Here is a 22,226-nt window from a genome sequence, read left to right on the forward strand (position 1 = left end):
TCTTTACTACCCCAACACATACACACACACACACACACACACACATGCACACATGTTAGTTCCACATGTAGTTTCTATCTTCTTTACTACCCCAACACACACACACACACACACACACACACACATCCATGTGCACACGCATGCACGCACATTAGCTCTGTCTCCGGCCAGGCTCATACTCCTCCCTAACCACTTCCTTCTCTTTAGAGTCCTGGCTCTGCTGCCAGGAACCTCCCCACTGTGCTTAACCCACTCCTTGCATGCTTTTTGGGAAACCTGGGCCTGTCTTCCAATACCTCAGCTCTCCCAAGTTTCAGGCTTTTTCATATGTCCATCTAGGCCACCGTCCCCTGAAGCACATCCTCCCCAGAAGCTGGGGTACTTTGTGTGCACCCACACTTGACTTTTAGGAACCGTGGTGTTCTTTGTATTCCTGAAAACCATGGCATCTTAGTCTAAGTCGAGACCATCCACCCACCCTGACTGCCTGCTGAATTTGACTCTCCCTGCTCACATGTCTACCTGCCACTTGGTTCTTCTGCCTTTTTTGCCTCTCTGTCCATGAGAGCCTCTCAGCCTGTGGCTTCATTTCCCTGTCTTAAATGGATCACACTAGGTCTGAATATCAGCCTTCCTTGGTCACCGTTCTCCATCTTTCTTCTTTATCTTGCATGAGCCTTCTTTGGCTTCTAACCAATGACCCTCCATTCTCTAGAGTCTTAGTGTCCTCCCAACCCAGCCCAGTTGACAGTTGATTATTCCAGCTACACATCACTGGGGTGATGACAATAGTGGGTGTCCCAATTTCACCCACTCTATCACCAATGTCTTTTGTGCTCTGGTATTTCCCATGCGAAAGAACTAGGAGATGCTCTGCTAGCCTTCTTTAGTTCTGCTGGGAACTGAGGATGCTAACCTGAACCTCCAGCCCTGCCCCTGGACAAACACACACATGCACACACACACACAAGCATTCATGCACTGGGCTCCCCAGTCAGCAATGTCTCCTTCCCTAATCACCTGCCTTGAAAACTCATCCAGGGAAGACACTTCTTTGCTTCCATTTACACATGAGTCCTGGCTCCACTCCATGGGCTCACTTCCCAACTCTCAGATCTTTCTTCATTGTCCCAAGTTCTCTTCTGTTGTTGTCTTCTCTTCTGCCCTTGTGATGAGGGTGACTTGGTTCTCCTTTCTCTCTCCATCGTCTCCACTCCACCAAGTGGCTTTCTCTTTTCTTTTTGTTTCTTTACAATGGTCACATCCCTGCAGAAGTGCAGAAGGTTGGCCGTTCAAAAGGCTGCACCTGAAAGCTGGCTTCTAACTCAGCACATGGAAATAGAACCTCTACAAGTGGCTGGTGACATTAGCAGTCTGTGTCTGTGACCACTTGGGAGTCCTAGGGGAGAAAGTGTTCCTCTGGTGGTGATGGGTGGGTGTCTAAGTCCATGGAGTTTAGAGCAGGGCTTGTGTGGCCATGTTGGCCATCCATATTCTCACCTTCCAGGCAGATGGGCTCTAGCCTGGAACAAATCTGCCATCCACAAGCTGGTTAGGCCATGGAAACTCTGTGGGGTTTAGAATTATTCTTGGTGCTTCAAGCCTACTCTCCTCCCACCATGGTGTGTCCATGGGGAACTGGTTTCTCCCATGTGTCTCTCTGTTATTACTTGTGAAATGGTACCATTCTTTCCTGAGGATGACAGATAATGTACTAGTGGGAAGACAGAGACATCATTTAGTAGACAATCAGGCTGGTATGGCAACATTGTTCCACCCTGACACCTGCCAACTCACCAACGATACTCACAATCTCTTTCCTGCACTAGAATCAGAGTTGAGAAGATTCCTGGAGCTGGACCCAGATCTCAGGCCACGGAGACCCCACACCACTCCTTTAGAGGTTTCCATTAGTGGACATCAAGGTGTCCAGGACTTCAGCCAGCAAGAATTGTAGAGATGGGAAGGCCAGTGGGGCTCTGGTAGATGGGAGGTGGCCTGGAAAGACTGCTTGGCATAAAAATGTCATGTGGTATAAAGTAACAGGTCATACAGGCTTCTGTTAGGGAAGTTAAAATCAATACCAGAGGCACCAGGGAGCCATTGAGTATTTTTTAATGAGAACATGATGGAACAGGATTGGGAAAAAATAAATTTCCCTGATTGAAAAGGTATTTTGGAGAACTAAGGATGTAGCTCAGTTGGCAGAGTGTTTGCCTAGCATACACAAAGCCCTGGGTTCAGTCCCAGCACCACGTAAAACCAGATGAGGTGGCGCATGCCGGTAAACCCCAGCAACATCAAGGTGGAAGCAGGACAATCAGTTCCTGTTATCCCCATCTATGCACGGCTTTGTGAGACTCTGCCTACAAATGAATAAATGACGACAGATACACGTTTTGATTGGAGGATGGGGAGAAGGGGGCTACTTAGCAGGCAGCTGCAGGAATGACTCCAGAGTTTATGTTGGAGACTCTATGACCATGAAGGTCCTGGTAGACAGAACGTAGGCAGTGTGAGGATTCCCATCCCACTGTGGCCCTCAGTGGTGCAGTCAGTGCGACTTGCTGTGTTCAAGTTGTTGCAATCCCAGAAGAGAAACCTTTGTAACAGTTGCTGAGAGACCTTTGTAACAGTTGCTGAAGCAGCTGGGTGTGTGGTGGGTTCCCTTGCTTTCTGTGTACTTCATTTTGGTACTCTCTTCCCTGTGGGAGGAAGGTGCTTCTGCCTGAGCAGCCAGATTAGCCCAAATCAACCTTGATGTTCAATGAGGTGACTTGTCAGAGCACCCTCACATCCTCGGCCTCCACTTGGTATGAGGCAGTCTCTTGTTGTTTGCCACCTAGTACTCCAAGCTAATTGGCCTGGGCTTGCAGGGACTCTTCTGTGTCCTGCTCCCACGCCGCTGCTGAAGTGCAGAGATGTCGGTGTGTTCTGCTGGATCTGGTTTTACGTGGGCTCTAGGGATCTAAACTTTGTACCACAAGCACTGTATCCACTGAGCCACCTCCTCGGCCCTCCTTCCTTTCAGTATTCCTTACTAATTTATTTGACTTTTACAGTACTCGTCTGTGATGATTTGGAAATAAAATAAGAAGAGATGCTGGGTCTTCTCTTTGGCTTGAGAAACAGAAAAAGAAGAAGAAAGACAACAGTGTCTGTGAAAAAGGATAGGCAAGGACATGGTCTCCCTGCCTCTGCCAGGCACCCTTCCACCCCTCCTTCATAGCCCAGGCAACCTTCCACCCCTCCTTCATATCCCACTTCTGGGTCCCCCCCCCTTTCCAGAAGCTTCTCTGCCCTCCCTCACCTGCACCCGTCTAAGTCTTAACAGAGGTTCACCCACCTCCACTGAACTGTAAGAGCATCCACTGTCAGCATCATCACGGTACAGGAACTAGCCATCTTGGTGATCCCCACTAGATAGGAGCAGTGTGGGAAGAGCCCACAGCCATCTCTGCTCTGTGCTCTCCCTGCCTTGCATGCTGTTGGGACACAAGACAGGCTTGTTCTCATGAACTGAACTAAGGAGAACTGGATGGAATTGAAGGAGCAGGCTTGGAGGCATTCAGAGATGACATGTGGGGGGAAGATGAACATGCTTAGGCCGTGCTTGGCATCCAAGTCTCCTTCCAGACCAGAAAGAGGAGGCTTTCTTCTTCTGTGAGTTAGATGGTGGGGGTGGGGGTGTCCTGATGGCTGGAGCTGGCTGAGGAGCTAGGGTGGTGAGCTTCCTGGGAAGGCAAGAGATGGCAGGCACCCTGGGCTCTGCTTCCAGTTCACCTTGACCTTGGTCCTCTGATGATTATTCACCCGTGTTTATCGTCAGTATTTATTCATCACATACACTTCAGACGTTATCATAACTCATGAACTTAGCGAGCATTCAGCATGTACCTGCTAAAGTTCTGCTCTTTCTCCAGTTCGGTGTGAGAGTCCTTATCCTTCACCCCAAACCCTCCTGGCAGAGCCATTACTGCCCACATCTCACAGATGAGCTCACAGGCAGCTGGTCAGTATCAGAATTAGGTTTCAAAACCTCCCTTCGTCCTCTCACCATGGACAACACCCACAGGTACTGCTCAGTAAATGTGTTGGGTTATTCTAGAGAAAGTAGGATACAGACTGCAAAGGAAGGAAAGAGGGGAGAGGCAGTCTGGGGAAGCCAGTTCTGAAGGTAAGGGAGTAGGGTGGTCGAACCTGGGATGGTCCAAGATCTCCTGGGTCCTCACGAGCCAGGAAAGAGAAGGTGTATAAATAAGACTGAATCTAGAACTGGGCATGGTAGTATGAGCTTTAATCCCAGCACATGGGAGGTAAAGGCAGGTGGAATTCTGTGATCTCAAGGCCAGCCTGGTCTACAGAGTGAGTTCCAGGCTAGCCAGGGCTACACAGTGAGGCTCTGTCTCTAAAAGTGGTAGTGAGTCTAGGATGGAAAGTAGTCAGTGGACAGGGACTATGGGGCTGTGGCAGGGGATACTGCACCTTCTGATCCGAGGGACACTTGTGAACTGTCACTCTATTAGAGTCTCTTTGGGCCCAGTCCCTAGGCTGCACTAGAAGGTGTAGCTGTCTCCCAGAGGATTCCTCCTACGCTCCTGTTATGGCCTAGGGACCTCAGCTCTCAGACTTCTGCTTTGCAAATGACTGGGGCCTTATTGCCTTAGCCATGGTTAGCCTTCGCTCTGATGGAAGTAGATATTTAGAGTGACCGTTACACACACACACACACACACACACACACACACACAAAACCAATCGCATCCCAAAGCTTCATGTCAGTTTTTCTTTTTCTTTGAATAGCATATCCTCTGTTTATTGCTTGTTAAGCTAATTCAAGTCAGCAGGGAGTCTTGGTCATACCCACCCCAAACTCCCTTTTCCCACCACTGCCCCCCTTCCAAGTGCTCCAAAAAGTCTCCTGCTGCCTTCGTCTTCTCCATTTTTTTTTCTTTTCTGAAACACACTATTGGGTCCAGTTAGTGCTGCCTGTTGGCTTGCTGAACGAGCATGTTGACTTGATCTCGTGAGGGTAACGATAGCTGCTGTGAGTTCCTGAGTAAAATGACCATGTCACGTCCAGTAGACAGACTCCCACTGCACGCCCCCTCATCCTCTGACTCTACGTTCTCTCTACCTCTCTGCCCCCATGTTCCCTGAGCCTGCAGAGGGGGTTGACATAGACTTTTTAGGACTGCACACTCAAGAATCACTTATTCTGACCATTTTAACCAGCTATGAACCTCCGCATTAACTGCCGTCCACTATAGAAAGAAACTTCTCTGGCCAGGGTTGAGAGCAATGGTACTCTCTGGGTCTCAGCGTAAATATTGAGAAGGCAGTCTGACAGTGTGTCCCTCTCTTGCTGTCAACTCTTAAACAGTTTCCCACGCTCAGCCCAGGGCATCTGGCCACTTGTATTGGTCCCACATGCGTCACCTCTCCCATCTCTGTCCGACGTGCTTTCTGAGCTCCAGATGCTGCCCCTTTCGTCTCTCTCCTTACACTTGAGAAGTATGTTTCTCCCCTGAAGCCTTTGCACCTTCTGCCCCTCTTCCTGAATGTTCCTTCAGGAAAGAATGTGTTTGTAGACCTAGACTCATCTCTTCTCAAATCTCTGTTCAAACCGTTCTCCCATGGATCTACCTCTTGGCCTCCATAAGCCTGTGGTCACCACTGACAACAGCATTTCTAGCTGCCTTAGCCCTTCACCCTGTCTGACCTGTCCCTGCTGGTCCCACACACACGTGGGTTTTCTCTTTCTCCTTTCCGTTGTGCCTCTCCTCCACTCAAGTGTAAGCTTCTTAAAAGAAAGCCTTTCTTGTCTGTGGTTTTGCCTAGACCAGCATCTCGAACAGTTGTCAGCATTCAGTATACTGCCTCTGTGGTTCAATTAATATCTGGTGGGCAAATGAATCCCACTGGCCAGCTTCTCTCTCAGTAATCTGAATAAAGACACAGTGATCTCTTTGATAAATGATATGTACTGGCTCTGCCGGGTAGCCAGATATGGAGCCAGCCGCCATGTGTGGTCACTTGCAACCATAGGAAGGAAGCTGGCCACACTTAAGAGAGATGCCAAGCAAATCCCCTGAGAGAACAGAATTTTATTTCCTGGGGTTCTCTCCTCCAGACCTTGGGGGCCCTGACCATGAACTTGTCTCAGTGTCTGTTAAAAGCGACACTCACTTGTCGCTCCTCTTGTCCACATGGGCTTAGGTCTGATTTCTGCTTTCGGCTTCATGAATGTCTAGAGGAGAACCTTCCGCCTAGCTTGTTGGAGGTGTTGGCTCAGTTCAGTTCCTCGCAGTCTGAGGACCAATGTCACCTTGTGTTTGCTGGAGTGGGCCAGGGACTTGCTTTACCCTTTAGAGGTCACTCTCACCCCCTGAGCACCAGCAACAGAGTTTGTTGCTCTGCACGCAGTCTCCCAACTTCCTCCACTGCCTGCAGGGGCAAACTGCTCCAAAAGGCTCCTGTGATTAGGTGGGCTTACCTAGATAATCTCCTTTGAGTAACTCAAAATCAAAACTAATTACATCTGTGAAATCTCCTTTCCCAGTCACCTACCACCGGCAGGCAGGCCACGGGAGCCCAGTCTGGTCACAGTCCTGGGATTAGGGCAGGAAATCATAAGGGACCATTTTCGGATTCTGCCTACCACAAGTATTTTTTTTTAATCTGCTTTAATTACCAGGCTTGGGGAAGGGGGTTCTGTTGCTTCTGACCAAATAGTAATGAGTATAAGCCTCAGAGGCCTCCACTGTGCAGGGGGGGGGGGAGGTTATAAACGTTGCCTTTCTGACCTCTTCTGAAATGCCATTCTTCAGTTTCTGTCTACAAAGGAGTTGAGAATGTAGAGATGTGGCCGATAAGACCATCTGCCGGGCTTCAAGTGCCAAAAATAATGAACACGGCCCCTTGCCTCTGAACTCTCTTGCAGAAAACTTAAGAAGCAAACAAACTCCATTTTTCTGGGCTGTGGATGTAGTGATGTGGAGTATTTGTCTAGTGTGCAAGAAGCACCACAGACCAGACAGCAATGCCAGCCAGCGCTTAGGAAGTGGAGGCAGAAGGTTCCCAAGTTCAAGGTCATCCTCAGCTACCTAGGGAGTTTGAACCTATCCTGAAATCCAGTAAATCTTCAATAAAGAAAGAAAAAAAGAAAAGTCCTTAGGGATCACCACCCTAAAATGTAAATGGAGTGGGGTCATGAGTGACCCCGAGTCTTTCCCCCATGATTTATCTGATAAGCCAACCCAGCACAGAAAACATGGGGCATTAGCGGCTAGAGGATTTCAAGTGTTGATCAGAAGGAGTGATGTTGGTTAATCCACCAGTGTGGTGAAGCTCGAAGGCTATTCTATGTGAGCATGTATCCAGATATTCCACATAGAAAGGAATCAACTGGGTTAAAAAGTGAAAATGAAAAATGGAAGACAGAGTATGCTGCTTCCTGCAGACAGAGATCAGAGGAGCTTCAGAAGTGTTTCATGGCTCAGAGAGAAGTCACCAAACCAGATCTGCCGAGCCAGGCGGCAGGGTACAGAAACAGCACTTCTGCGATTTTTGCCTCCCACTGCCTGCCATCCGCTCTTACTGTCCACAGTGCCGTGGGAAGCCAGAGATGCGGAATAGCTAAACAATTCACCACCTAGCTTCAAAACACCAACGATCATAGCAGAGGGTCAAAAGCTAGCGTGTGGGAAGTTAGAGAGGAGGGGAGAAACTCATCCTAGGAAGAGAGTTGCTGGCAGGTTGAAAGATTGTCATATTACCAAATCAGAGAGACTTGAAACCAGGGAGGCCTCCCTGCCTGTGCTGCTGCCGCTGCCGCTGCTGCCTCCAGCCCCTGTGGTGTGCATACCAGCTCCTCCTCCACCATGTGCGTCCTAGGTATTAAAAGCAGTCATCAGACTTGGCTGCAACAGCTTTCGCCACTGAAGCACCTCACCAGAGGTGCAGACGTCAGAGTCAAAGATAGGCAACTGAACTTCTCTGCCTCTTGGTCATTAGAGGGTTAAGAATATTAATGCACATTTATATTTGACAAAGCATTTACTGAGGCTTACTCAGCCATGTCCTGGGCATTTGGCATTCAGAGATACAATCTACTGACAGAAAAGGATACATAGGTGCCTGGACAGTTCAGTCAGTAGATGACGACAGGCCGGGGCTATGAGGAAAAGGCCATTCAGAAGTTGGTGATGATGGATTCCTGTGCCTAATGATGCTCCACCCATTGTGTGGCCATTGCCACATAGATGAACTTGACGCTGGCCTGGGGAACAGAAAGCAACAGGGATGGGGTAAAGCCAGGACAGGAGATGCAAGCAAGGATAAAGACAGAATGGGCATCTAGATTACAGCGTGGACCAGTTTGTCCAGAGTGCAGCATTTCTGCAGCATTTCTACAGCCATTAGGTTGAACAGGGTCCTGCCCTGCAGAAAAGGGGCTGGCAGGATTTTGAAGCAGGCTGTGGTCTGGAGCAGGCTCTGTTTCTAGAAGGAATTAGACGACTTCTAACTACTGTGTGCCCCAAGCCAGCTCAGTGATGGAATCCGGGGAATGCTGCTCCATTGTTGCATGTGTCTCTCTGAGGCAGCCTAGAGATGTTAGTACATCAAAGTTTAATGAGTGCTGGTTACAAAAGATTGAGCTAAACATATTCCATCTCTATCTTTCAGGTACCATCTGAAGGGACAAGAGTGGGGTGGTACCCAGTTCAAGGGCTGGTGGTAGGGAGAGGGCCCCCAACTATCAGGACCTGCAGCTTTCAGTTGCAATGCTCTCAGGAAAGAAACACCCCAGTGACCTCCCCCTCCCTCCCAAATGCCTTCAGATACTTTCCCTTGATCCAACTGGCTCAGAGTAGAAGGCAATGGTACAGCCACATCTTCTCAGATAACGGGAACAGGAAGGCACCGACCAGTTGGGAGGACAGAAACAGGACTTCTTGTCATTTAAACAACCCTGGGTCCCATCTTATTTGGCCTTAGCCCTTTTGATACCTTGACAGTCTTAGTAAGATTGGGATCTGGCCTTGGGTGAGACTGGGCCTCAGGCTAAAACTCTCTGTTGCTTCATGTTGGTGGGAGCTAGGAAGAGCAGGGGCTGGCACTGTCCCTTTAAAATAGCAGCTTGTTTCTTACATATGGGGGCCACATGTCTGCAATTTTCCAGTACGGTCTCAATTTCAAATATTCTGTCCCATCTTACCCATAAGAACATTGGCATTTGTCAGATCACATGTTCCAATTTTTGACTCAGAAAATATGGTCACTGTATCCCCTAGACCACAACAAATGCCAGATGGCTTAAAGAGCTAATTTTTTTAATGGCACACTTATCCCAATTGTTAAGGAAAGACAATTTTCTGACTATTGAAGCAATTGAAGAAATTATCAGTGACAAGTTTGATGGGTTCAATTATATTTTTAAAAAAAAACACCTTTTTGGGTATATGAAGAAAACAAGCAAAGGAAAGGAGAGGCAATAAACGGGGCACGGCGAAGCATGACAACCAACATCTCAATAGCCATATACTTTGGGAAGAATTTATTAAAAACCTGAAAGGACAAAATGAAGTCTTCATTTGGGGGCTACAGAGATGGCTCAGGCAATAAATGCCTGCCAGGCAAGCCTGGGGCCTGGGTTTGGATCCCTAGCATCTGTGTTCAAAGATGGGTGTGATGGTTTCATCTGTAACCCCGCGCTGGGGTAGAAGAAGAGCCAATCTACTGTCAGTCTACCCCACTCAGTGAGCACTAGGTTTAGTGGGAGATCCTATCTCAGAAAATAAGGTGGGAAGCAACGGAGAAGACAGCCAGTGTTGACCTCTGGCCTCCACACGTATGCACATGCACTCACACATACACTGCATGTCCTTACATGTACCTACATATCACACACACACACACACACACACACACACACATTTTCATTGAACAAATGTTCAAAGGATAAGAGCAGACAATTCACACATGGAAACTGTAAACAAGTCTTAAGAAGAAAAATTTACAATTCACATTAAGAGTTGGGAGTCAACATTTCATACTTACTACATTGTCAAAACTAAGTAAAAGCCATCAAATCTAACCTGGGCAGAGCTTTGTGGACACATATCCACCTGGGCTTTGAAGAGGACATTATGAATTATCTTCTCGTTTTTCCTCCGATATAGCAGTGTTACAAAAGCAAAGAGATCATAAGATGTTCCTTTCTGACCCAACAATTCTACTTTGGGAAATAGAGTCAAGAAAATAACACTTGAGACAGGGAAGGTAGGTAGATCAGCTGACTTAATTCTAGCTACACTGACATAGCCCAAATGACCAACAGGTGCATGACAATTCAAGTGTATTGTAATAGGCCAGGGTAAGTGAATGCTTTGTATTATTAAATATCAAGTGAACTTACCTTATAAACATGTGGGAAGATGTATTTTGACAAAAACACAAGAATATCACTATTGGATGGTGACCACATGGCAGCTAGTCTGGTCCAGCTATAAGGATCGGGTGATCTGTTCATTTCCTGGGATGAAGTGTATCCTGTTCTGGCCCACTGTTTCTTTGCTGTTGGTCTCAGACATTCTAACCAGAGGCAAGTCTTGCAAATGGAGAACTATAAGAATACAATCAGGACCCTAGAGCGTTGAACAGTAGGTCTCAGAAGTGACTACTGCTCGCTTCTTTAGAGCGATCCCTCTGATAAGGATAGGGGCTTTCAGAATGGTGGTGCATGGGCTGTCTTTGCTAAATGTGAGCCACGAATGCAGAAGTGCCTTGCTGTAAGTGGTGATGGGGATCTTTCTATGTCTCATGAGAACCCTATAACGGAACTGTTTACACTTGACTACTAAAGTGCTTCAGCGCTGTGTAACATCACAACCCTCCCACTGTGGCCAAAGTCAATACGATCGATAATAGAGAGCGTTGTGGTATTTTTAAAACCTCAAATACGAATCTGCTAAAAGTGAAAGTGGAAATGGATGGTGACCATTCATAATGCAAATGTGAACTTTGAAAAACCTAACCTATGACCTTTTGGGGGAAGGGTGTGAATTTTGAAGCCAGGTCTCCTGTGTTCCAGTTAGACCACTTTGAGGCTGAGAATGACCTTGAACTTCTGATCCTCCCACCTCTACCTCCTGAATTCTGGGATGACAGGCACCATGGCCAGTTTTGAAAGTGCTGATAATGAGCCACCGTGTAGGTGCTAGAAACCAAGCCCAGGTGCTCGGCAAGAGCAACAAGTGCTCTTAGCCACTGAGCCATTTCCAATTTCTTCCTTTTTAAAAATAATTTTTGGCATTCATTTCTTTTTCTGTGTGTACCTGTGTGTGCACATGGATGCCACCGTGTGCTTGTGGAGATCAGAGGGCAGTGTGCTGAAAAGTTGGTTCTCCTGCTCTACCAAGTAAGTGCTCATCATGGAACTCAGGTTGTCAAGCTTGGCAGCAAGTGCCTGTGCCCACTCAGATGCTCACTGGACCGTCTTACCTCCTCCCCTCCCCCATCCCCTCCCCTTCCCTCCCATCCCCTCCCCGCCCTGCTCCACCTCTCCTCCCTTCCTCTCCTTTCCTCTCCTGCTCTTTTATGTAAATCAGTGTGAGCTGACATTTGGCCACACAGCTTTATCGGAATTGATGCAGGGGAGAACTGCATGTGACCGAACAAACAAACAAACAAACAAACAAAAGGCACCCGTGTATTACAGCAACTCTAATTTGAGTTATTCATGATGTTTAACTTGTTTTGAGATTTTCAATCTCAATAAATAGATTTTTATGTTTATCAAAAAGGTCATATATTATCGATGGCCAACCCCTGAAGGGTTCATGTAGGCGACATGGTGGCCAGCTGAGTGAGCTCACTCACTTCCACTCTGTCCCGCAGACTCTGACTCTGTCCTCCTCCTCTTCAAGCATGCCTCTCAGCCACATCAGTTGTTCTCTCTCGGGGCCATTTATGTGTTCCTTGGCAGGGGACAATAGAAAATGTCCAGGGAGGATGCCATGGAACAGAGAGGCCAGGGATGCCATTAAATCCCTCCGTGTGCAAGACAGTTCCCGGCAGCCAAGGATTGCCCAGTGCAATGGTCAGCTGTGCCTGTACTGAGCTTGGAGCTACACTGCGAGTGTGTCAGGTGCTAACATGCCTTCACAGCAAGGCCACTCTCTGGATGTTTTGCAGACTAATAATCACCATTATCAGCTGACATGCTAGGCACAGTTCCACGACATCATATCTGCATAGTCACTCCTTATTAGGTCACTATTCCCTTATTTTACTAAAACCCCAAGAGTATGGAACCCAAGAAAGCCAAGAGGAGAGAAAGTAGCTTGCCCTAGGCCACACAAACCCATAGCTGATGAGAACGGCTCCCATAGTAAGAACGGTAAAAGAGAAGAATTTGTATTGACTTTTTTTTTTCGGGACAGGGTTTCTCTGTGTAGCTCTGGCTGTCCTGGAACTCACTTTGTAGACCAGGCTGGCCTCAAGCTCAGAAATCTGCCTGCTTCTGTGTATTGACTTTTAAACTGTGCATATATGTGTGTGCATGTTTGCATGTTTGTGTATGTGAAGATGTGGATACCTGTGTGTGGAGGCCAGGGGCCCACATCAGGGGTCATCCTTCGTCTTAATTACATGGATGCATGTGTGTCTGCGTGTGGCTGTATACAAATGAACACAGGTGCCATCAGAGGTCAGACGCATCAGATCCCTCTGGCCCAGGAGTCAAGGTGGTTGTAAGCCACGCCGCTGTGGGTGCTGGGAGCTAAACTCGGGGTCTCTGTGAGAGGAGTATGCACTGTTATCGAGACATCTCCCCAGTTTTTGAGACAATCTCTCTTGAGTGGCTGGGCAGTGAGCTCCAAGGATCTGCCTGTCTCTGATGACCTCTCACTGGGATATCAGATGTGTGCTGCTGTGCCTAGCTTTCATGTGTGTGTGTGTGTGTGTGTGTGTTTGAGATGGGAGTGGGGGTTGGGGGTGTGAATTTAGATTCTTGTACTTGAGAGGCAGGCACTTCACCAACTTCATCTCCGCAGCCCTTTCATTTGTGTTCCATCAAGAACTTTGTGCATGGTCATTTCTTTTGTCTTTGCTGGGACCTTGTGGAGTAGATACATTCTACTATCCATCGAAGATGCACAGAAAACAAGACTCGGTGGAACTTGGCTTATGTTTATAAATTTGTGCCATTTAAAATTATTGCCAGTCTCCCTCTACGGTACTGTAATCCCAAGAAGGCAAAAGTCTTGCTTTCTTTCCTATGCTGGTAGCGAACCCCCTGCTCACCTTCAGTCTGGCAACAATGTATGCCCTGTGATGAAGAGAGAAGGAAGCAGCTCTGTGTCTGGCATCCTTAGATGGGCAAGTGGAAACCTGGCATTGGCTTGGCCAGTGTGTCATTTTCTTTGCTTGGGTATTTTCCGTGGTTCCTTCATTCCCTGGGCCCTCAAAGCTGCCCATGAGAGAACTGTCCTAGCCCCCCTCCCCCAATCTGGTTTGAGCCCACTTGGATATTTGAATCTTCTCTTGGACTTTATCGGAACAAGCAAGATCTTGAGTGGTTTAAAGCACGTGGTAAGTCCCGCAGCGTTCCAGACAGGCTCGAGTCTCTACAACCTGCTTTCCTAGAGAGGTAGACGTCCTTGTCCCTGCTTAATGACATTTGATGACACAGAAGACTATATAGATCCCTCTTTTCCCTGTCTGCTATCTGGATATTTTCAGAACCTAGATAATTTTATCCTATTTACATCAAACACGTAGGTAATGCTAGACTTTGATATCTGTATTATTTCTGGGGAGCTCTAATAAGATTATGAATGACAGTAATTGACATTACATGGCTTAATTCAATTTCCTTTGCTGTGAATCAGGACCTTTGAGCTCAGTCCTACAGTGTGAGCTCTAGGTTTGTCTTTTCTCTGCGCTAATAAGTTAAGCAGTAGGGAAGATATAAACTCAGTTTTGGAGATTCTCTATCCTGTAGATTAAATGGGATAATGTATCTAAGGGGCACAGCTTGATGCTGGTCACATAGTCTTTTAATTAAAGGCCATCAGGTAAATCTACATATATTGGGTCTGTTAGCTTCTGGCTAGTTGGAAGAATATTAGACTCCTTATGATATTATGATCATTGATTTGGCAGGTATGAAAAGTGCCCTTTGTCCTCCGACCATGGGTGGGATTGACACTATAACCCACGATTTCTCTTTCTAGGGCTTCTAGAGGGACAGTGGGGACTTGGAGTCCCTTTTTTCCAAAAGAGAGGAATTAGCACCAGAGGTAGCCACATATCACCCCCTTCTTCTTCCACCCCAGCTCAACAAAACAAAACTCTTCCTCCATCATCTAGAACAACAGACCAGCCAGAGAGGAGGACCCTAGGTTTCAGGTCCTTCAGACCTAACCTTCTTCCAGACCTTAGAAGGTCCACTCTCTGTAGCACTACCTTCCAGAGTAGTCTACACCTTGGCCTTCAAGATCAGATGCAAGAGAGAAAGAAAGAAAGAAAGAAAGAAAGAGAGAAAGAGAGAAAGAGAGAAAGAGAGAGAGAAAGAGAGAAAGAGAGAAAGAGAGAAAGAGAGAAAGAAAGCAAGAAAGCAAGAAAGCAAGAAAGCTTTTCTAATGGGTCCAGGGAACAGATAAGCTGTCTAGATATTATTCTTACTCTCTCTAGCAAGACCATTTCAGGGGTACCACCTGGCCCAGGGCAGGCTGGGGTCACCCAATTGTACCTACACCTTGCTTCTGCCTACAGTCATGACTTCTAGTCTGTAAAGGGCTAGGACATTTCAGAAGACCCCTGGAAAAGAGCACCAAGTCTTCTACTGGTGCCTGCCCTGTCTCTGCCCACTTGAGATATCTACTCCAACAGAGAAGAAACAAACAGGCAGTCCTCATCTCCGTTGCCAAGAGGCAGGAGACAGGATCCTGCTTGCTCTTCAGCAGATCCACAAGTCTCAAGTGGCATCATATTAAATTATATAGGCAGCCACTGGTGCTCAGCCGATGCTGGGCTCTGAATCGTTCTAGGCAAGCAGCAGCCTCCTCGGGAAGCGGTGGGAAGGATCCTACCCATAGCTTTGCAGACCTACACACCTCAGAAGGCTGTCCTGAGAGCAGACACAGGGGACCCCACAGAGAGCGGGCAGCCGCACAGAAGAGACGATGATTGTGGCTGCAGTATTAGACCATGGGCTGCGGGGCACTTTGCCCTAAAGGTAGGACCAAGCGTGGACAGAGTTGAACATGGTAGGTGGGGGTAAATCCGTCAGGAGTGCCTTAGCCAGCTCCTCGTATTTGGGTTTCTGAGATGAAGACCACTCCCACTTACTCTTGAAGGATGTGTGTGTGTGTGTGTACACAGGGCTTTCTGTCTAAGACAGTTAGACTGGATGTTAGGGATAATGTGGAAGGGTAGGAAAGGAGATAAATAGATAAGTAAGGGGGTACAGGACTATAGGCAAGGAAATCAATACCTAATTGGGCCACATTCATCCTCTACTCCTAAATTAAGCTTCAACTTTGGCACTGCACAGAGAAATGTGTGCCCCTCTGTGAGCTGTTTCCTGCTAACTGCTTTTCCTAGGATATGTCTGCCAGCTCTCCTCCATCGCTGGGGCACAGTAAGTGTCTTGATTGTCTGGTAGCAGGAGCATAAAGAACACAAGGATCTCATTCTCCAGAGCTTTCGATGTGGTTCTCCCACCTGGTTTAGTATGGCTCAGTTCCAACAGGTGCTCTGTGGGTTTGATCGACGGGTGTGGAGGGTCTTGGGCAAGATTTTCCACTCAGCTTCCATCTGTGGTAAAAACAGGGCTTGAAAACTCACATGTGGGTCTAGGGCTGGCCTGAAATGCCTCCTAGGATGTTTGACAGGTTGCATCCCTTTGAGCTTCTTGATCTGAGTTCTGGAAGACCATGGTTAATGAAAATCCAGGAGGTCTTCCTGGCCTCCTTAAAGATGTATAGGAGAATCCTGGCTCCCTTGGAGTTCTCTTTGCTTCTGTCCCTGATGAATTCTGTCATGTATGAAGTTATCATTCACCCCACCAGTAAGCCATGTGTGCTGAAAGTCCCAACCAGAGAGGATGACTGCTTAGGGAGAAGAGAGGAGATGGGAGGTGTGAAGTCCACAACTAAATCCAGAGATCCCTCCCTGGGCAGGACAAGTGTCACCCTAGGGTTGGAATGGCCTTGGGCCAGAGATAAAGGGAAAGAATGTGGTAAGAGGGGCCACACCACCACTGATAGGTGGGCACTTCGATGTCATTTCCCCAGGGTTTCCTTAGAGAGCAGTGAAGAGAAATATTTTCTAAGTATTTGCCAGTTATCTGTAATTTCTTTCTTCATCAAATTTGCACGTGGACTGGTGAGATGGGTTGGCTGGTAACTGTGCTTGCTGCCAAGCCTGATGTCCTGAGTTTAATTCCGGGAACCACATGATGGAAAGGGAGAACCAACTCCTACAAGTTGTCCTCTGACATCTATTCATAGAATATGTACACTCATGCGTGTGCATGCATGCGAGCATGCGTGCGCACGCACGCACACACACACACACACACACACACACATAAACAAGTAGATTAATTTTAAAACCTTAAAAAAGTTTTAAACTTTAAATTTCAGTTGATATATTTCTACCCACAGCTTTGCAGACCTCCACACATCAGAAGACTGTCCTGAAAGCAGACACAGGGGACCCCAATGTACTTCTCTTAAGTACATTGATGGGTAAATATTATGTATTTGGGAAGTCATTATATGTGAAGATTATCATTACTGCTTGCTATATTAGTTGCATTTCTTTTGTTGTGGTACGTGTGTGCAGGTGTGGGTGCCCAACATACCCAAAGGCGTTGGGTGTCTTTCCTGATTGCTCTCCAATTCACTACTGAGGCAGCATCTCTCACTTGAACTCAGAGCTCACCACTTTGTCTAGTGTACCTAGATTACTTGCTCCAGGAAGCCCCTGTCCCTGCCTCTGATACACTGGGATCTGAACCCCAGTCCCCATGCTGAGCCATCTTCCAGATTTCTTTTTCAGCCTGGCATTATCTTGGGTGTGGCAAATAGCTTGTTCTCATCTGCTTCCTTATTTTTGAAAACAAGCCCTGGGCTTACTTCTGCTCATCACTCCAAAGGACCATTAAAAAGAAAGATGAAAAAAGACCTAGGTATGATGGTGGAGCCTACAATCGCAGCCGTGGAAGAGCTGAGGTAGGAGAATGGCAAAGACTGTGAGGGCGGATGTAGTTACATAAAAAGGCTTTGTCTCAAAGAGACAAAACATTTTTTAATCAAGAAATTATAGCTTGGTGTGATTCCGTCCTGCGCGTCTGTTCTGTGGAACAGGAGGCAGTTGTCTTCCGTCCAGCTTCTCCCACACCGAAGTGCGCGCCTCCACCTCATGGAAGACTCGATGGATATGGACATGAGTCCTCTTAGGCCTCAGAACTACCTTTTCGGCTGTGAACTAAAGGCTGACAAAGACTATCACTTTAAAGTGGATAATATGAAAATGAGCACCAGTTGTCATTAAGAACGGTCAGTTTAGGAGCAGGGGCAAAAGATGAGTTACACATCATCGAGGCAGAAGCAATGAACTATGAAGGCAGTCCAATTAAAGTCACACTGGCAACTTTGGAAATGTCTGTACAACCAACAGTTTCCCTCGGGGGCTTCAAAATTACACCACCTGTGGTCTTAGGGTTGAAGTGTGGTTCAGGGCCTGTGCACATTAGTGGACAGCATCTAGTAGCTGTAGAGGAAGATGCAGAGTCTGAAGATGAAGATGAGGAGGATGTAAAACTCTTAGGCATGTCTGGAAAGCGATCTGCTCCTGGAGGTGGTAACAAGGTTCCACAGAAAAAAGTAAAACTTGATGAAGATGATGAGGACGATGATGAGGATGATGAAGACGATGATGATGATGATTTTGATGAAGAGGAAACTGAAGAAAAGGTCCCAGTGAAGAAATCTGTACGAGATACCCCAGCCAAAAATGCACAAAAATCAAACCAAAATGGAAAAGACTTAAAACCATCAACACCAAGATCAAAGGGTCAAGAGTCCTTCAAAAAACAGGAAAAGACTCCTAAAACACCAAAAGGACCTAGTTCTGTAGAAGACAGTAAGGCACAAATGCAAGCAAGTATAGAAAAAGGCGGTTCTCTTCCCAAAGTGGAAGCCAAGTTCATTAATTATGTGAAGAATTGTTTCCGGATGACTGACCAGGAGGCTATTCAAGATCTCTGGCAGTGGAGGAAGTCTCTTTAAGAAAAGGGTTTAAACAGTTTGAAATATTCTGTCTTCATTTCTGTAATAGTTGATATCTGGCTGTCCTTTTTATAATGCAAAGTGAGAACTTTTCCCTACTGTGTTTGATAAATGTTGTCCAGGTTCAATTGCCAAGAATGTGTTGTCTAAAATGCCTGTTTAGTTTTCAAGGATGGAACTCCACCCTTTACTTGGTTTTAAGTATGTATGGAATGTTATGATAGGACATAGTAATAGTGGCGGTCAGATGTGGAAATGGTAGGGAGACAAATATACATGTGAAATAAACTCCGTATTTTAATAAAGTAAAAAAAAAAAAAGAAATTATAGAAAACCAAAACAACTGACAATATGAAACTTCTAATGCACACAAACATAGAAAGGATAGTGTGGGTCCCGCCCCCCCCCGCTACCCTCCCCCCCAAAGTAAATCTGTCAGTAAATTCACCAATGAACCAATGATCTTGACTTTGTTTGTTGTTTTGTTTTGTTTTGTTTTGTTTTGTTTTGTTTTGTTTTGAGACAGGGTTTCACTGTATAGCTCTGGTTATCCTGCAACTCACTCTGTACACCAGGCTGACCTCGAACTCACAGAGATCCACCTGCCTCTGCCTCCTGGATTAAAGTTGTGTGCCATCTCTGCCCAGCCAATCTTGATCTTGATACTTCTTACCTGATCTCTCATCTTCACTGGAAAGTTAATTTGCATTAAATCCCAGATATTATAATAATAATAATAATAAATAATTCTATGTATTATGCATAAAGGCTTTAAAATTTTTACCATTTATTTAGGTATAGTTTTCCTTTTCTTTTTTTTTTAAGATTTATCTATTTATTTTATGTCTGTGAGTACACTGTTGCTCTCCTCGGACACGAGAAGAAGGCATAAGATGGGAAGGCAGAAGAAGGCATCTGTAATGGGAACTACAGATGGTTGTGAGCCACCATGTGGTTGCTGGGAATTGAACTCAGGACCTCTGAAAGAGTAATCAGTGCTCTTAACCGCTGAGCCATCTCTCCAGCCCTAGGTATAGTTTTTCAATATTTAAAATTTACATTTCAGGGTACCACAAAAGTGATTTATTTTATTATAGAAGGATTTTTTATTTTAAGAAATTACATAAGAAAAAAATCAATTCCTTAACATTTTCCAGCCTTTCATTTTCCAAATTTTGATCATTTAGTAATTACTTTCCAGCATGTTGGAATCAATATTTAAGATGACAACAACAGAAACCTTGCTGGGATTGGTGGCTCCCTGCTCATGTTCTTTTGTATCTTTGCAATGTTTTGTTTGTTTGTTTGTTTTTGAGAAACCTGTAGAGTTTCTAACAGTCTGGACTCTGCTAATTGGACGGTGGTAGTGTGTTTGAACTTACTCATCTGGCCCCTGCATTTCCGAAGCTTGCTGGTTAGGGGTGGGATCAGCAGAACTTGTCTCTGAAGGGAGGCCTTACTACTCCTTGCCTCTCTTCTTGTGAATCAAGGAGCCACTGATGGTCATTATTTAGATAGCTGGTCTACTGGGGCACTGAACCATCACTAGTTAGCTGAAACTGTTTATACATTCACCCAGAGCTGGAGGGAGAGCTCCCAGCATTGTGCTTCTTTTTTGAGACAGGGTCTCTCACCGATGCCTGGGATTCACTGACTCACAGGGGCGGGCTGGCCAGTGAGCCCCAGCCATCCTCCTGTCTCCACTTCACACTGGGATCACAAGAACTAGTTGCCACACCTGGACTTTTGCAGTGGTGCTGGGGATTGAACTCGGGTCCTCATGCTTGCTCAGGAGGCACTTTCCCAACTAAGCCATCTCCCTAGTTCCCTAGGTTATCATCGTCATCATCATCATCAATCCATTATTAATCCTTGGGTTTACATGTAGTTGATCTATTTCAGTCCATTACTATCTCTGTCTTTGTTTAATTTTTCTGCCTTTGGCCAGCCAAAGCCTGACTGATACTTCTATAGCTGATAGAAGCCCACACTTGACGGGCTTCGGCAAGTCAGATGACCCAGGCTCATCCCATGTCTCTGGTCTTAATATGTTCAGGTCTAGAGTCAGCCCCTTCTCTCAATGGCATTGATCTTGAGATACCACAGCCCAAGTGCTGTAGCCACTGGATATCATTTGCCCACTTCTGAAAATTCAGCCAACTAGTGGCACAATGGCCACAACTAGTGGCAGCACCAGCTTCCATGACAGCCACCTCAGCTGTCTCCCCTCTGCTTTCACCATGCTGTCTTCTTTTTCCTTGTACACCCTCCCTCCAGACTCAGTCACAGCCATCATATGGCCCTTCACTCCATGTCTGGGTGCTCCACTGTGCCACGTGCCCCAAGCATCTTTCTGCATTGCGGAGCCTTTGTGTGAGCTTGCCCCTTCCTCATCATCTTGTCACAGTCCACCCAAGACGAGGGGTGGTCCTTTCTCACAGTCTCCTCTCTTGGTTTTTGAGCACAGATGGCTCTCACAGGCATTCTTAACCCGTTAGATCATCTCTGGCAAGCCTCTCTGTCTCTCCTAGTGGTCACCCATTACTAGGCACACACTGTCAAGAGGTGGTGAAAAGGTAAATGAGCAGGTACTGAGTGCTTGGGGAGATAGGCTCTGCTGTGCTAGGCATTTTATATGTGTTATGTCATGGTAGCTCGTTACCAAGCTGTGAGCTAAGAGATAGGATTCCCAGTTTGGAAAGGGAGTAAGTCAAAAGGCTGTGCTCAGATTCATCCAGGGACTGCTGTCTCTAAAGGGCAGACTAACTCAGTCTACCTTATCATGGGAACATGTGTCCTGGGCTAGACTTCTACTTGGCTGGATTCCCTGGAGGTCTCTCTCCCTCTTACCACCCCCTTGTGTGTGTAAATACACGTGCATGGAGAGGCCAGGGGTCAACCTTGGATGTGTTCCTCAAACGCTCCCCACTTTTCTTTTTCTTTCTTTTTTTTTTTTTTTTTTTTTTTTTTTTTTTTTTGGTTTTTCCAGACAGGATTTCTCTGTATAGCCCTGCTGGCTGTCCTAGAACTCACTTTGTAGACCAGGCTGGCCTTGAACTCAGAAATCTGCCTGCCTCTGCTTCCCAAGTGCTGGGATTAAAGGCGTGTGCCACCACCGCCCAGCCCACTTTGCCTTTTTATTTGCAAAGGTTCCTGGCTTTCCAGGAACTCATGATTCAGCTAAGTTGGCTGGCCAGCCAGCAAGCCCCAGGGATCCACCTGTCTACACCTCTCTAGCATTGGGGTTATAAGTACAAGCCACCGTGCAAGCTTTTTCTGAGAATGCTGGGGATCAAACTCAGATTTTCATCCTTGCTTGGCTAGAAATTTACCAATAGAGTTGCGTCCCCAGCCTCTGGAGAACCTTTCCGAGTTACCCTTCAAACTTGCAAAAACTGTTTTTACTTATCAAGGGGCTGGGCACTGTTTTCAGGTCTAAGCCCACATATTGCATGTTCTGGCTTATGTGATCTTGGATTCACTCTATGATGACACACATGGTTGTGCCAGCCTCTAGCCTGTTCTGTCTCATCTCCCAGCCCCTACTGAATTCCTGAAGCCACTGAAGTGCCTTGTCTTCTGAAATGCTCTAATTCCCACCTCCACGTGAGCAGGCAGGGGCAGTTTCTCCTTCGTTCTCTTCACTGCAGATGTAGCTGTGCCTGTATGAGTTACTCTTCCGTGCTATGACAAAAGCATCTTAAGGAAGGAAGGAAGGAAGGAAGGAAGGAAGGAAGGAAGGAAGGAAGGAAGGAAGGAAGGAAGGAAGGAAGGAAGCGGTTATGCTGGCTCAGCATGAGCTATGGCCCTTCATAGCACAGAAGGTAGCTGGCCTCATTGCATCCATCCAGAAAGCACTGAGAGAATACTATAGTTTCTCTTTTTCATTCATCCTTGCACCCCAATCCATAAAACTATACT

General features: G+C 46.6%; 1 protein-coding gene and 1 pseudogene across 1 annotated transcript in view; both read left to right on the plus strand.

Moving 5' to 3' along the window:
- The window catches only part of Parva (parvin alpha), a 162,148-nt gene that overhangs the window by 74,802 nt on the left and 65,120 nt on the right, over positions 1-22,226 (plus strand). The gene's annotated exons all lie outside the window — the stretch shown is intronic.
- LOC110297549 lies at positions 17,378-18,625 on the plus strand (annotated as a pseudogene).

The sequence above is a fragment of the Mus caroli genome, chromosome 7 (genome assembly GCF_900094665.2).
Source record: "Mus caroli chromosome 7, CAROLI_EIJ_v1.1, whole genome shotgun sequence".
NCBI lineage: Eukaryota > Metazoa > Chordata > Mammalia > Rodentia > Muridae > Mus > Mus caroli.